At 52.5% G+C, this 13704-nt stretch overlaps 1 protein-coding gene across 2 annotated transcripts in view; it reads left to right on the forward strand.

Moving 5' to 3' along the window:
- Positions 1-13704, forward strand: part of RPRD1B (regulation of nuclear pre-mRNA domain containing 1B) — a 76206-nt gene that overhangs the window by 49743 nt on the left and 12759 nt on the right. The window lies entirely within an intron of this gene.

The following is a 13704-nucleotide window of genomic DNA, read 5'->3' on the forward strand; positions in this document are numbered from 1 at the left end:
ACCACTCAGGCTCCACTGGACTGTTTTGGATTGCTAGCTATTGGGGGGGGACGTGCAGATCTGCCCTCGCAGAGGAGGGAGAGCTTGTACCTGAATCAAACTTGGTCTTCAAGGTGCCACTGGACTGTTTTGGACTGGGGGGCCGGGGGGGGGGCTCTGCAGCTTACCTGGGTGCTTCTTGCTCTGACTGAGGGCTGCTGGGAGCAGGGGGTGGGGCTTGTTGCATGTGCCCGCCCCCTGGGCTCCTTACTGCCGGAGCGCCGCTCCTGTGCGCTCCCGTAGGAAATGACCCCTGATTGTGGGAACATTTTGGGGGAGGGGGGCCGGCGGTAGAACAAGATGGCCACGTTTGCTGTTTGTTCTGACCATGTAAAAATCAGATCCTTACCTACATGGGGAAGAGCATTATAGAAGCAAGGCCAGCTTCCTGAGTGAGCTGGGAAGAGAAACCCAGTTCTTTCCTAGCAAGATAGGTCTGTCTGGATTTATTCTGGTAGATCAGCAAACATCTGCAGTGCTGTGATCAGACAAGGGTGAGCAGCTCTGTACCTTCAGGGTGCTCCAGATTTCCAAGCCACGTTTCACCCATCGGGGAACAAAAATAGTTCCAGTTTCTGCATGGGCACAGTGGTTGTCTAAACATCATCCAAACATCCCGTGGGATTGGTCTCTAGAGCCTGTCACTAATCCAAAGCAAATGCTGCCAATCCGTCTTGTCCACAAATGTTTACTTCTCATGGGCTGTTGCCCAAGGCATCCTGAAATAGCCCTGGGAGAGCTTTTGCCGTGATCTGTCACACAAGCTCGTGTTTCGTTAGAGGAGAGTACTGAAGAGAGGCGATCGGGTGAAATGCTGTCCTTTCCCTGACTGCAGAATCCACAGGAGAAGGGGGAGGATGCAGAGGTTCACAGTGGATCTCTTGAATGACGTCATCTCTGTGAAACTTAGCATGTGCGTTTGCAGCTGTCTCTGAAATTCTTAAGAACATCAAAGAAGCCAGTGTTGGATCAGGCCAATGGCCCATCCAGTCCAACACTCTGTGTCACACGGTGGCCAGAAATACCAGGGGCCCTCAGGAGGTCCACCAGTGGGGCCAGGACACTAGAAGCCCTCCCACTGTTGCCCCCTCCCCAAGCACCAAGAAGACAGAACATCACTTGCCCCAGACCGAGAGTTCCTATCTATACCTAGTGGCTCATAGCCACTGATGGACCTCTGCTCCATATGTTTATCCAATTCCCTCTTATAAGAACATAAGAGAAGCCAATGTTGGATCAGGCCAAAGGCCCCTCCAGTCCAACACTCTGTGTCACACAGTGGCCAAAAATACCAGGGGCCGTCAGGAGGTCCAGCAGTGGGGTCAGGACACTAGAAGCCCTCCCACTGTTTCCCCCCTCCCAAGCACCAAGAATACAGAGCATCCCTTGCCCTAGACCGAGAGTTCCTATCTACACCTTGTGGCTAATAGCCACTGATGGACCTCTGCTCCATATGCTTATCCAGTTCTCTCCTGAAGCTGTCCATGCTTGTAGCTGCCGCCACCTGTTCTACCTGCTCGATTGCATTTTCATTTTTTGGGGGGACAGGAGTCCCCAAAAGTCTATGTGCTGTGCTTTATCTGATGGGTTTCTTGTGCTTTACTAGTCAAAGAGGTGAAGTTGGCAGTAAAGGGGCTGTGCTTAGTGGAAGAGCCTCTGCTTGGCTTGCAGAAGGTCCCAGGTTTGATCCCCGGGATCTCTAGTTAAAAGGATCAGGCGGCAGGTGAAACGAAAGGCCTCTGCCTGAGACCCAGAGAGCTGCTGCCAGCCAGGGTAGAACAAATGTAGAGTCCAGTGGGGGCACCATTAAGACCAGCAAAGCTTTATTCAAGGTACGAGCTTCCATGCAGACAGGCCTGACCTCGATGGACCCGTGTGTCCAATTTAGGATGAGGCAGCCTCTTGTCTGAAGCTTCTGCCACGCCTCGATTTAAGATTCTTCGAATGAGTCTCCTCAGACTTCCCAGTCCGCCACACAAAAGTCACAGGCTGGTTTTCCCGGAGCATCTTTTTTCGGAACGAGTTTTCCGAGTTTTAAGTCAGTCAGGGATTACGAGAAGCAAACGAGACTGTAAAAAATTAAAGCAGCAGAGAAATTGCGAACTGGGATCATAATTTTTGCCACGCAAAGGCAGTGCTGGGTGTAAACTCTGGCATGCACCCACAGATCCGTTGCCCCGTTGCTTCTGACCAGAAGCCTCATTGAATGGCCCCGTCTTCTCTGTAGCGCATTTAAGAACATAAGAGAAGCCAATGTTGCATCAGGCCAATGGCCCATCTGGACCCACACGCTGTATCACACAGTGGCCAGAAATACCAGGTGCCACCAGGAGGTCCAGCAGTGGGGCCAGGACACTAGAAGCCCTCCCAATCTTAACCCCCCCCCCATCAACAGAGCATCACTTGCCCCAGATCGAGAGTCCCTCTCTATACCTTGTGGCTAACAACCCACTGATGGACCTCTGCTCCATACGTTTATCCAATTCCCTCTGGAAGCCGTCCATGCTTGTGGCCACCACCACCTCCTGTGGCAGTGAATTCCATGTGTTCATCACTCTTTGGGTGAAGAAGGACTTCCTTTTATCTGTTCCAACCTGACCGCTCAGCAATTTCATGGAGTACCCACGAGTCCTTGTATTGTGAGAAAGGGAGAAAAGGACCCCTTTCTCGACCTGCTCTATCCCACGAGGGAGCGGTGGCGCAGGTGGTTAAACACCTGCTGTAATAACATCTACGAACTGCTGTAGCAGTTCGATATCCACCGTGGCCAGATTGAGCACCTGGCCCTTTGTCCCAGCTCCCGCCAACCCAGCGGTTCGAAAGCGCCCTTAACCAACTAAGCGCGAGTAGATAAATTGGAAACCTACCTTAGAAGGTAGGGGGCACCCTCCCCCATTCCGGGGGTCGTTGGAGGGCCGGTTTCGGCGGAAGGTGAACGGCGGCGGCAGCAGCGAGCGGAAAAATGGCGTCCGGAATACATCAGTGGCGAACCCGACGGCAGCGGAGAAGGCGGAGCCAGGACGACGTGTGAGCGTGGCGGCGCAGGCGGGCGGAACCGTAAAGGACAGAGCCAGGACCGTGCCAAGCATGCCGCACGCCAGAGGGGCCTACCGATCCGCCGCGAAAATTTGATCTGAAACCTGGGGATCTTGTGTATGTCTCAACCAAGAACATTAAGATGCTGCGGCCTAGCAGGAAATTGGGATGGAAGTTCATAGGCCCTTTCAAAGTGCGCAAAGTCATAAATGATGTGGCAGTTGATGTTGTTTTGCCTAAGAATTTACGTGCCTTGCATTCTGTATTTCACATGAGCCTGTTAAAGAAGGATCCTGGCCCGTCTCCATGGAGACCTGTAACTACTCCTCCTCCACCTGTCATTTTGGAAGGGGATGAACATTTTGAGATCGCTGATATCCTGGATTGTAAAGTGAAACGTGGTAAACTCTGGTACCTTATCGAATGGGTTGATTTCGGTCCCCAGCACCGCGAATGGGTGGAAGAAGGGGATATTCGGGCCCCTTACCTGATCCGTAGTTTCCACAGAAGGTTCCCGGACAAACCGGGAGGTCTCCCGCCCAGCCCGGGAGATCTCCCGCCCGGCCCGGGAGGTGTGTTGTAAGTGTATTTTAAGGGGGGCAGTATGTCAGCAAGCTGCCATTCTGTTTTCTGTGACCTCTGTGTACATATTCTTTCCCTGTTGCACCCGGCTTGGTTTCTATCATCCTACTCCTGCGTTGGAATGCAAAAGATAACTGCTGGAGGTTGTGTGGGGGAGAAGATGCTGTAATGCTTGGCTATTGCTTTTCCCATGACTACTGCACCTGTGTTATGTCTAATATCCTGCCTGGTTCCCATGGACTGGGCGCGCAACCGTTCCATTAGCCCGCCAGCGGGAAAGTTATTCATTGGACCTGTATCTCTTTGAAGTTCCTTTATTATGCTTGATCTAACTGTGTATCCCCAGTTCTAACAAAGAACGTGTTTGAGTATGTCGTCAACGCTTTGAAATAAATTTTGCTTTTCTTAAAACGTGGATTTATTCTCGATGCTTGGGGATCCAACATATTGTTAGAACTCTCTTTTTCCTATCGTTCCGAATCTGGCGAGATCATGAGCGGAATTGAGGGAAACCTACCTACCACGGAGGGGGACTCTGGATCGGTCCCACAAACCTCCGCGTCTTTGGTGTTCACGACTGCAGCCTCGTTGGAGGGTGCCGTGGGGGGAGCGATTCCCCGCCTGCCTGCACATCTGTCTTGGCCGCCTCCGACCCCTTCGCAATGGGGTCCGCGGAAGACTCACCAGCAGGATGATTGGACTATGTACAACACCCAGGGCACCCGTGAGGTGTACTCCCGTCGGGGGAGCGGATTACGTGAGAGTCTATTTGACAAGGGATTGTTCCCGGAGCCGGGGGCTACCTCGGAGAAGGGGAGCCCCGAGCGGGACCTCGAGGAGTGGATGTTCGAGCCGTCGGGACCGCGGGGCCACGCAGGAGATGAGGAGGGCACCGGAGTCTTCCCAACGGAAGAGGACTATGACCCACCCCCGGACTACCGCCCTCGGGACCCCATCCCGGAAGAAACCACCGGGGAACGACTAGCAGAACTGGAAGACTCGGTGAGAGACTTGTTGCGGGCATTCCAGGATGTGATGGAAGGTCTGCCGGGAATGATGGACGTTCGAATGGCTAATTTCCTTGACGCACACGCCGCGCAGCAACAAGTTGCTCCTGCACCGGGACTTCCCGCGCCGCCGATGCCTGCTCAACCGCTGACGGGACCACCGCTGCAAGCACCGGGAGTTCCAGCGCAGCAGGTACCTGTACAGCCGCCAGTGAGACCGCCTCTGCAAGTGCCTGTGCAACCGCCGATGCCGGGGGGTCCGCCGGTGCCGGGTCTGCCGCCACCACTGAGGCCAATGCCAGCGGGGCCACCGGTTGTGCCGGGTTTCCCTCCCAGGGGAGTTCCGGCTCAGCTGGGCCCGTTGGTAAGGCCTCCACGGCCCAGACCCAAGGATCTACTGGAGGCTACCTTCGACGGCAACCCAGATGAACTCGCTTTCTTCACGGTGAGGGTGCATAAATTCGTAGAAGAAAGTCGACACCTGTTCCGAAATGAAGCTGGTCTTATTGATGTCATCTCGGCAAGACTGAAAGGAGACGCCGCCACATGGTATGTTGGACTGCACAATGACCGCGGTCCGGAACTTTTGAATTTGCGAGCATTCATGTGGGCGCTGCGGGCGAGATTTGAAGATGTCAACGCGAGTCAAAGGGCTAAAGCGTTTCTCCGCACCTATCGCCAGAACAAGAAGTCGGTTCGCGAGTACACTCTGGAATTCCACAAGCAAGCCGCAAAGCTCCGAGACTACCCTGACCATATATTAGCTGAGATGTATCGCTTGGGTCTCAACGCAGATATCCGAGAAACGGTTCTGAAAACTGTCAACCCTGTCTCCCTAATGGCCTGGACCCAGGAAGCTGAAAATGCGGAAGACCGGCTCACCACCATCAAACTCGACCTGGCTGCTACGACCAACAGACCCGCCGCTGCCGGTGCCTCCAAACCCAAGCCTCAACGCCTGTCGGAATCAGCACGAGAACTACGTATGAAGATGGGGCTCTGTCTCAAGTGCGGGGAGAAGGGGCACTTCGCTGTGGATTGTGGCAGCCGTAAAGTACAGCCGCCTACTCCAAGCCCGAAGACACCGCTGACGGGGAAGAAGGGAATGGCTAAACCGCGTTTCTCCAAAGCTTTGCAGGCGGCCCAAGGCTCGGAGGGGAACGATCCGTCTGCTGCCGAGTCAGAAGAAGAGGTGGTGCCTGAAACGGCGGAAAACGACAACGGCCTGTTGTGAGAGGCGCAAAACGACAAGGCCATTCTAATGCTGCGCCCAAGGTGGTGAGAGAAACCCCTTCCCTATTTTTCGTGACTGTCTCATTAATGAATCCGCTCCTGGGAACCCACGTTAGGGTGAGAGCGTTGATTGATTCTGGGTGTGGGAGGGATCTCATCAGCCCTAGAGTGTTGTTGGCACTGGAAGCGGGGATAGCCCCCTTGAAGTCTCCCATCATTTTTACCCAGATGGATGGGGCACCCATGGAACCTTGTACGCACGAGACTATGGCTTTGCGGCTGGGGGCGGGCGATCATTGGGAATCCAGATCCTTCATTGTCACCCCTAAATCGCAATTCGACTTAGTTCTGGGGAGTCCCTGGTTGTTTACCCATGACCCTTACATCTTGTGGGAAGAAGGGGTTGTCAAGTTTGTGTCGGCTAAGTGTGTAAATCACTGCTGGGTGGACTCGTGGGGGGACCAGCCGACCGCGCAGTTCCCCTGCGGCACTTTGCAACCGGAAGAGTTAGCTTCTTTGCCTCGAGAGTATAGAGACTTGGCGAAAGTGTTTGGCGAAGAGGAAGCTAACGAATTGCCCCCCCATCGCTCGACTGACTGTGCTATTGAACTTTTGCCTGACTGTAAATTGCCCAAAGGTAAAATTTATGCGATGGGGCCGGCTGAGAAAGTTGAACTGCGGAACTTTATTGATAAAAACCTAGCCCGAGGTTTCATTCGCCCGGCTTCCTCCCCTTTCGCCGCGCCTGTACTTTTCCGAAAGAAGAAAGACGGGGGGCTCAGATTGTGCACTGATTATAGGGGTCTGAATGCTGTTTCTTTATCCAATGCTTACCCCCTCCCGCTAATCAAGGACTTGGTAGCTGAGGCCACCAAGGGCAAAATCTTCTCGAAACTTGACCTCCGGGATGCATATTTCCGTGTGCGCATCCGGGAGGGGGATGAAAGCAAGACTGCATTTAATACCCCTTTGGGGCAGTTTGAGTACCTCGTTATGCCCTTCGGCCTTCAAGGGGCTCCGGGGGTCTTCATGAACCTTATCAATGAGGTCCTACATGAGTTTCTATTCAAGGGAGTGGTCCTTTACCTTGATGATGTGTTGCTGTACTCTCAGGACCTCCCGTCGCATATTAAATTGGTGCGCAAGGTCCTTAAACGACTTTATGAACACCACTTGTTTGCAAAGCTGTCAAAATGTGAATTCCACAAGACATGCATTGACTTTTTGGGCTATCGCATCTCTGGGGGGACGGTTGAAATGGACCCTGCTAAAATTCAAGCTGTACTTGACTGGGAGCCCCCCAGGACCCGCAAACAATTGCAAATGTTCCTCGGATTTGCCAATTTTTACAGAAATTTCATCCAGAATTTCGCTCAAATTGCCCTTCCCCTGACTGATTTGCTCAAAACCAAGGGAAAGGGGTTTGATGCTACGAAACCAGGCGCCCCGCTTAAATGGTCCCCTGCTTGCGCAGAGGCTTTTGAGAAACTTAAACTGATGTTCACCTCTGAGCCAGTGCTGGCGCGCCCTGATGAAACTAAGAAATTCATTGTCCAAACTGATGCCTCGGATGTGGCAATGGGGGCCGCGATTTTGCAGGAGGGGGAGGATGGTCGTTTACATCCCCTCGCATTTGTGTCTAAAAAGTTTTCTGACGCTGAACGAAACTGGGGGATTTGGGAAAAGGAGGCGTCAGCAATCCGGCTGGCTCTCTCCACGTGGAGGCAGTGGTTGGAGGGGGCGCAACTGCCATTTGAAGTCTGGACTGACCATAAGAATTTGGAGATGCTGAAATCCCCCCGTTCTCTCAACGCTAAGCAACTTCGTTGGGCGGACTTCTTTGCTAAGTTTCGATTCACTCTTCGTCATTTCCCTGGGGCGGCGAATTCCCTGGCTGACGCGCTTTCACGCCTCCCACAACATGACAGTCAGCGTGAGATCATCATGGACTCTGTCTTTTCCCCCTCCCATCTGGGGGGGGCCGTGGTCACCAGGGCGCAAGCGCGGGCAATTCCACACTCTGATGAGACTACGCCTTCCCTTTTCCCTGTGGGGGGGGGGGCCTGGGTCCAAAAATATCTGTCTGCTTTGACTGTTGAGGATGATGCCTCCCTGACAACGTTGCCTGATTGTGTCCGTAGCCCTGATGGTCTGATTTATTCTGGAGACAAACTGTATGTGCCTATTTCAATGAGGAGGGAGGTGATGGAGTCTGCTCATGGTTCGAAACTGGCAGGGCATTGGAGTTTTGTTAAATCTCTACAACTCATCCGCAGACAGTTCTGGTGGCCACATATGCGCAAAGACCTCTTGATGTTTGTTCGGTCCTGCCAAACATGTGCCTTGACTAAACCCAGATTGGGCAAGCCTCCTGGTCTTCTACAGCCACTCCCTACTCCATCGAGACCATGGGAAGTGGTATCCATGGATTTTATTACTGACCTCCCTGCGAGCAAAGGGAACACTGTCATTTGGGTGGTTGTTGATTTGTTTTCTAAACAAGCTCATTTTGTACCTTTTCCTTCCTTGCCTACAGCTCAAAGGTTGGCGAAATCGTTTATGTCTCACGTGGTGAAAATTCATCAATTACCTACTAAGTTAATTTCTGACAGGGGGACCCAATTTGTTTCTAAATTTTGGAGGGAACTTCTTTCCATTTTAGGGGTGGAACAAGGACTCAGCAGCGCGTATCATCCCGAGACTGACGGACAGACGGAACGAGTTAATCAGACCCTGGAACAATATTTGCGTTGTTTTACTAATTATCAACAGAATGATTGGTGTGACTTATTGCCTCTTGCTGAATATTGTTATAATAATACTGTCCATAGCTCCACAGGCATGTCTCCGTATAAAGCTGTCTCTGGTTACGACAGCCCCCCCCTCCCTTTCTTGGAGGGGATGGGCCAACGTCCTGTGGGGGATGCTGATACCTGGTGTATGTCCTTGCAAAAAGCATGGCCTCTGTTATGCCAAACACTTGACGCAGCCAAGGCTGCTTACAAGACCCAGGCAGACAAGGGTAGGGTGGTGGGGTTTGATCTGAAACCTGGGGATCTTGTGTATGTCTCAACCAAGAACATTAAGATGCTGCGGCCTAGCAGGAAATTGGGATGGAAGTTCATAGGCCCTTTCAAAGTGCGCAAAGTCATAAATGATGTGGCAGTTGATGTTGTTTTGCCTAAGAATTTACGTGCCTTGCATTCTGTATTTCACATGAGCCTGTTAAAGAAGGATCCTGGCCCGTCTCCATGGAGACCTGTAACTACTCCTCCTCCACCTGTCATTTTGGAAGGGGATGAACATTTTGAGATCGCTGATATCCTGGATTGTAAAGTGAAACGTGGTAAACTCTGGTACCTTATCGAATGGGTTGATTTCGGTCCCCAGCACCGCGAATGGGTGGAAGAAGGGGATATTCGGGCCCCTTACCTGATCCGTAGTTTCCACAGAAGGTTCCCGGACAAACCGGGAGGTCTCCCGCCCAGCCCGGGAGATCTCCCGCCCGGCCCGGGAGGTGTGTTGTAAGTGTATTTTAAGGGGGGCAGTATGTCAGCAAGCTGCCATTCTGTTTTCTGTGACCTCTGTGTACATATTCTTTCCCTGTTGCACCCGGCTTGGTTTCTATCATCCTACTCCTGCGTTGGAATGCAAAAGATAACTGCTGGAGGTTGTGTGGGGGAGAAGATGCTGTAATGCTTGGCTATTGCTTTTCCCATGACTACTGCACCTGTGTTATGTCTAATATCCTGCCTGGTTCCCATGGACTGGGCGCGCAACCGTTCCATTAGCCCGCCAGCGGGAAAGTTATTCATTGGACCTGTATCTCTTTGAAGTTCCTTTATTATGCTTGATCTAACTGTGTATCCCCAGTTCTAACAAAGAACGTGTTTGAGTATGTCGTCAACGCTTTGAAATAAATTTTGCTTTTCTTAAAACGTGGATTTATTCTCGATGCTTGGGGATCCAACAGCGGGATAGTAAGACGAAAGTAATAAAAATAATAATCTTATAAACCTCGATCCTGTCACCCCTCAGCCGTTGTTTCTCCAAGCTAAAGAGCCCCAAGCGTTTTAAGCTTTCCTCGTAGGCCTTTTATCATTCTAGTTGCCCTTTTCTGCACTTTTTCCAATGCTATAATACCCTCTTTGAGGTGTGGTGACCAGAACAGTACTCCAAATGAGGTCGCACCATTGATTCATACAGGGGCATGATGATACTGGCTGATTTGTTTTCTATTCCCTTCCTAATAATCCCCAGCATAGGGCCACCTTTCCATCTTTCTAATGAGCTTCCTTCCATTTTAGCGATGCCTCTTAACCTCTTCCCCGATTCTCACCTCAGCTACACTTGTAAAAGGTAAAGGTTAAGGTTCCCTTGCTCGAAAGCCAGTCAAATCCGACTCTAGGGTTGCGGTGCTCATCTCCGTTTCAAAGCCGAAGAGCCAGTGCTGTCCGAAGACGTTTCCGTGGTCATGTGGCCGGAATGACTAAACACCGAGGCGCACGGAATGCTGTGACCTTCCCACCGAAGTGGTCCCTACTTATCTACTTGCAATTTCTTGCTTTCGAACTGCTAGGTTGGCAGGAGCTGGAACTAGAGAAGGGAGCTCACTCCATCTTGCGGCACCCAGGTCTCCAACTGCTGAACTACTGACCTTCCACAGCCTGCAGTTCAGCGTCTTAACCACTTGAGCCACCGCAGCTTCATTAGCTACACTTGGGTTAAGCTTAATTTATGCACTGTGGTTTTTAGTTTGTCTGCTCCCCTTTGGCGTGTCAAGTGAACGCTGAGCGGGGCCGCCTTTACTAAGCCTGGTCGGGTTTTTTGTTTGTTTGGTTAACTTTTAAGTCCGAGGCTCCAGCTGTTCCCTTTTAAGGCCGCTTGTATCCCAGCAGAGTCCTGGAGTCCGTTTAGCCGTCCAGTAACTGGTGACCTTCCTCTGTATCATCCTTTGTGCTTTGCCCGGTACAGAATCTAGTAGTGTTTATTCTGGTGCTTCCAGCTGTCTGTCCAGAGGGGCCCAGAGAAAGAATCTTTGTCAGGGAAAGGCCATGAGCTTGCAAAAAGCCTCTTTGGATGGCTTGCTTGTACTGCAGGACCTTTGCACACTGGCTCTTTGAGAGCCACCTTGGTGTAGTGGTTAAGTGCGGGGACTCTGTTCTGGGAGAATGGGGTTTGATTCCCCACTCCTCCACTTGCAGCTGCTGGATGACCTTGGGCAAGCCGTAGTTCTGCCAGAGCTGTCCTTGAAAGAGCTGTTCTAGGAAAGATCTCTCTCAGCCCCGCCTACCTCACAGGGTGTCTGTTGTGGGGAGGGGAAGGGAAAGGAGTTTGTAAGCCGCTCTGAGACTCCCTTGGGTAGTGAAGGGTGGGGTATAAATCCAGTCTCCTCTTCTTCGTCTCTTCTGTGTGCAGCCCTTGCAGGACACCTAAGCAGGTTTACTCCCAGCCAAGGGGCAGTGGCAGTGTGGTGTAGTGGTTAAGTGCACGGACTCTAATCTGGGAGAACTGATTCCCCACTCCTCCACTTGCAGCTGCTGGATGACCTTGGGCAAGCCATAATTCTGTCAGAGCTGTTCTCTCAAGGACAGTTCTGGAAAGAGCTCTCTCAGCCCTGCCTACCTCCCAGGGTGTCTGTTGTGGGGAGGGAAAGGCGTCTGTAAGCCGCTCTGAGACTCCGAGTGAAGGGCGGGGTATAAATCCAATCTCTTCTCCTCCTCCTCCTCCTTCCCCCCCCCACCACTCAGGTAGTGGTTGGCCATTGCTGGGCTCAAAGCCGAAGTCCCTCTTGCCAAGTTCTCCTGGCCCTGCCGATGATGTTGTTCTCGCACAATCTCCTTGACTCTTTGGGAATCTGAAATTTGGTTATCAGCGGCAAATGTTCCATTAAGCAGGAGTGCTTATGAAATCGGGGGGGGGGCGGGGGGGGGGGGGGGGGGGTGTTGGAATCCATCTCATTCCAGTCAAGGCCGCTTGGTTCTCCTGTGCCCCCCCCCCTTTACCTCCTTTTTAGCTTGTTTTCTCCCCCCAACATCCTCACAAAGGTACTTGGGTACTTAGAACTGTAAACTGTGGAGTGCATCTCATAGCTCCGTGCCACTAAGAGCTCGCGCATCCGGGACCAGAAGACTTCTGTTGGCTCGGAGTCTCTCTTGCATTGGCACAAGGGTCCTGGCACCGAAGGAGAAGTGCTGTCAGCAGGGTGGATCCAAGAGATCCAGCCTCATGGACCACATACAGCAAGGGTCCCCAGCGGGGTGCCCACGGGCATCACAGTCCCCCCCCCCAAGCATCTTTCTCAGTGCCTGCTCGGTGTTTTTGGAAAGAGGGTGAGGCCAGGTGGGGTCTTTGCCCGGTAATACTTCCAGTGAGCCGTTGGAGATCTGATTGGCTGTGCGGATTAAAATGACGTTGCTTCATTGGCAGCCGCCCGAACAGTGTTGGTTTTCTTCTCTCTCATGCTCCTCTTCTCCTGTGTTCCATTTTTTAAATTGCCACTCTTCTTCCCCGGCGCATGGGCTTCCTCTGAGTGGGGGGGGGGGGGCTCCACCTCTGGCAGTGGCCATTTTGTGGCTGGTTCCACTTCCCGTGGCAGCCGTTGTGTGGTTGGTGCCACCACCCTGTGCGCCCACAAACTTGGAAAGGCTGGGGACCCTTGCCGTAGAGACCCCCCTCCGCCTGAGACCCTGGAGAGCTGCTGCCAGGCAATGCTGACTTGGATAGACTGGAGGTCTGACTCAATACAAGAAGAAGAAGACGAAGAAGAGGAGATTGGATCTATACCCCATGGCCCTTCACTACCCAAAGGAGTCTCAGAGCGGCTGACAAACTCCTTCCCCTCCCCCTCCCCACAACAGACTCCCTGCGAGGTAGAAGAAGAAGAAAAGATTGGATTTAAACCCTGCGCTTCACTACCCAAAGGAATCTCAGAGTGGCTGACAAACTTGTTTCCCTCCCCCTCCCCACAACAGACACCCTGGGAGGTAGGTGGGGCTGAGAGAGCTCTGAGAGACACTGCCCTTGAGAGAACAGCTGTGAGAGAACTTGTGACTGACCCAAGGTCATCCAGCCAGGTGCAAGTGGAGGAGTGGAGGAGTGGAGAATCAAACCCAGTTCTCCCAGGTTAGAGTCCGTGCACAGAAGAAGAGGAGGAGGAGGAGGAGATTGGCTTTATACCCCGCCCTTCACTCGGAATCTCAGAGTGGCTGACAAACTTGTTTCCCTCCCCCTCCCCACAACAGACACCCTGGGAGGAGGTAGGTGGGGCCCTGAGCTCTGAGAGACACTGCCCTTGAGAGAACAGCTGTGAGAGAACTTGTGGCTGACCCAAGATCATCCAGCAGATGCGAGTGGGGAATCAAACCAGGTTCTCCCAGGTTAGAGTCCGAGCACTTAATCACGACACCAAGCTGGCTATGTGTGTGCTTCAGTACTTTAAATGTTCTGTTTTTAATTCAGCTCTCCCGACCAGTTCTTAGACATTTGAGGACTGCCTTGGCCCCTGAGCGGTACTTCCCCCCCCCCTTTGTGGTGTAGCCCCTTTCCCTTACCTCTCGTACTGACCATTTTTTTCCTTTCCTTTATCTTTCTTTTTTGGCTGAGATCTGGGAGGCTATAACTCGATAACAGACGTTTTGTTGCGCATGAAACGCATGCTCCGGGTGTCTCTGAGAGGGCAGCCGTTGACATTCAGCAGACCTCTCCCACTCCCACCACCCCCAATTGCCGGTTGCTTGTCTGGCATTAGGGACTGAACAACGTTCAGCTCCCCAAGAGGTTGAGGGGGGGAGGGTCAGCAGCAAAG

Source organism: Gekko japonicus, unplaced genomic scaffold (assembly GCF_001447785.1).
Source record: "Gekko japonicus isolate JY-2015 unplaced genomic scaffold, Gekko_japonicus_V1.1 scaffold1179, whole genome shotgun sequence".
Classification (NCBI taxonomy): Eukaryota; Metazoa; Chordata; class Lepidosauria; order Squamata; family Gekkonidae; genus Gekko; species Gekko japonicus.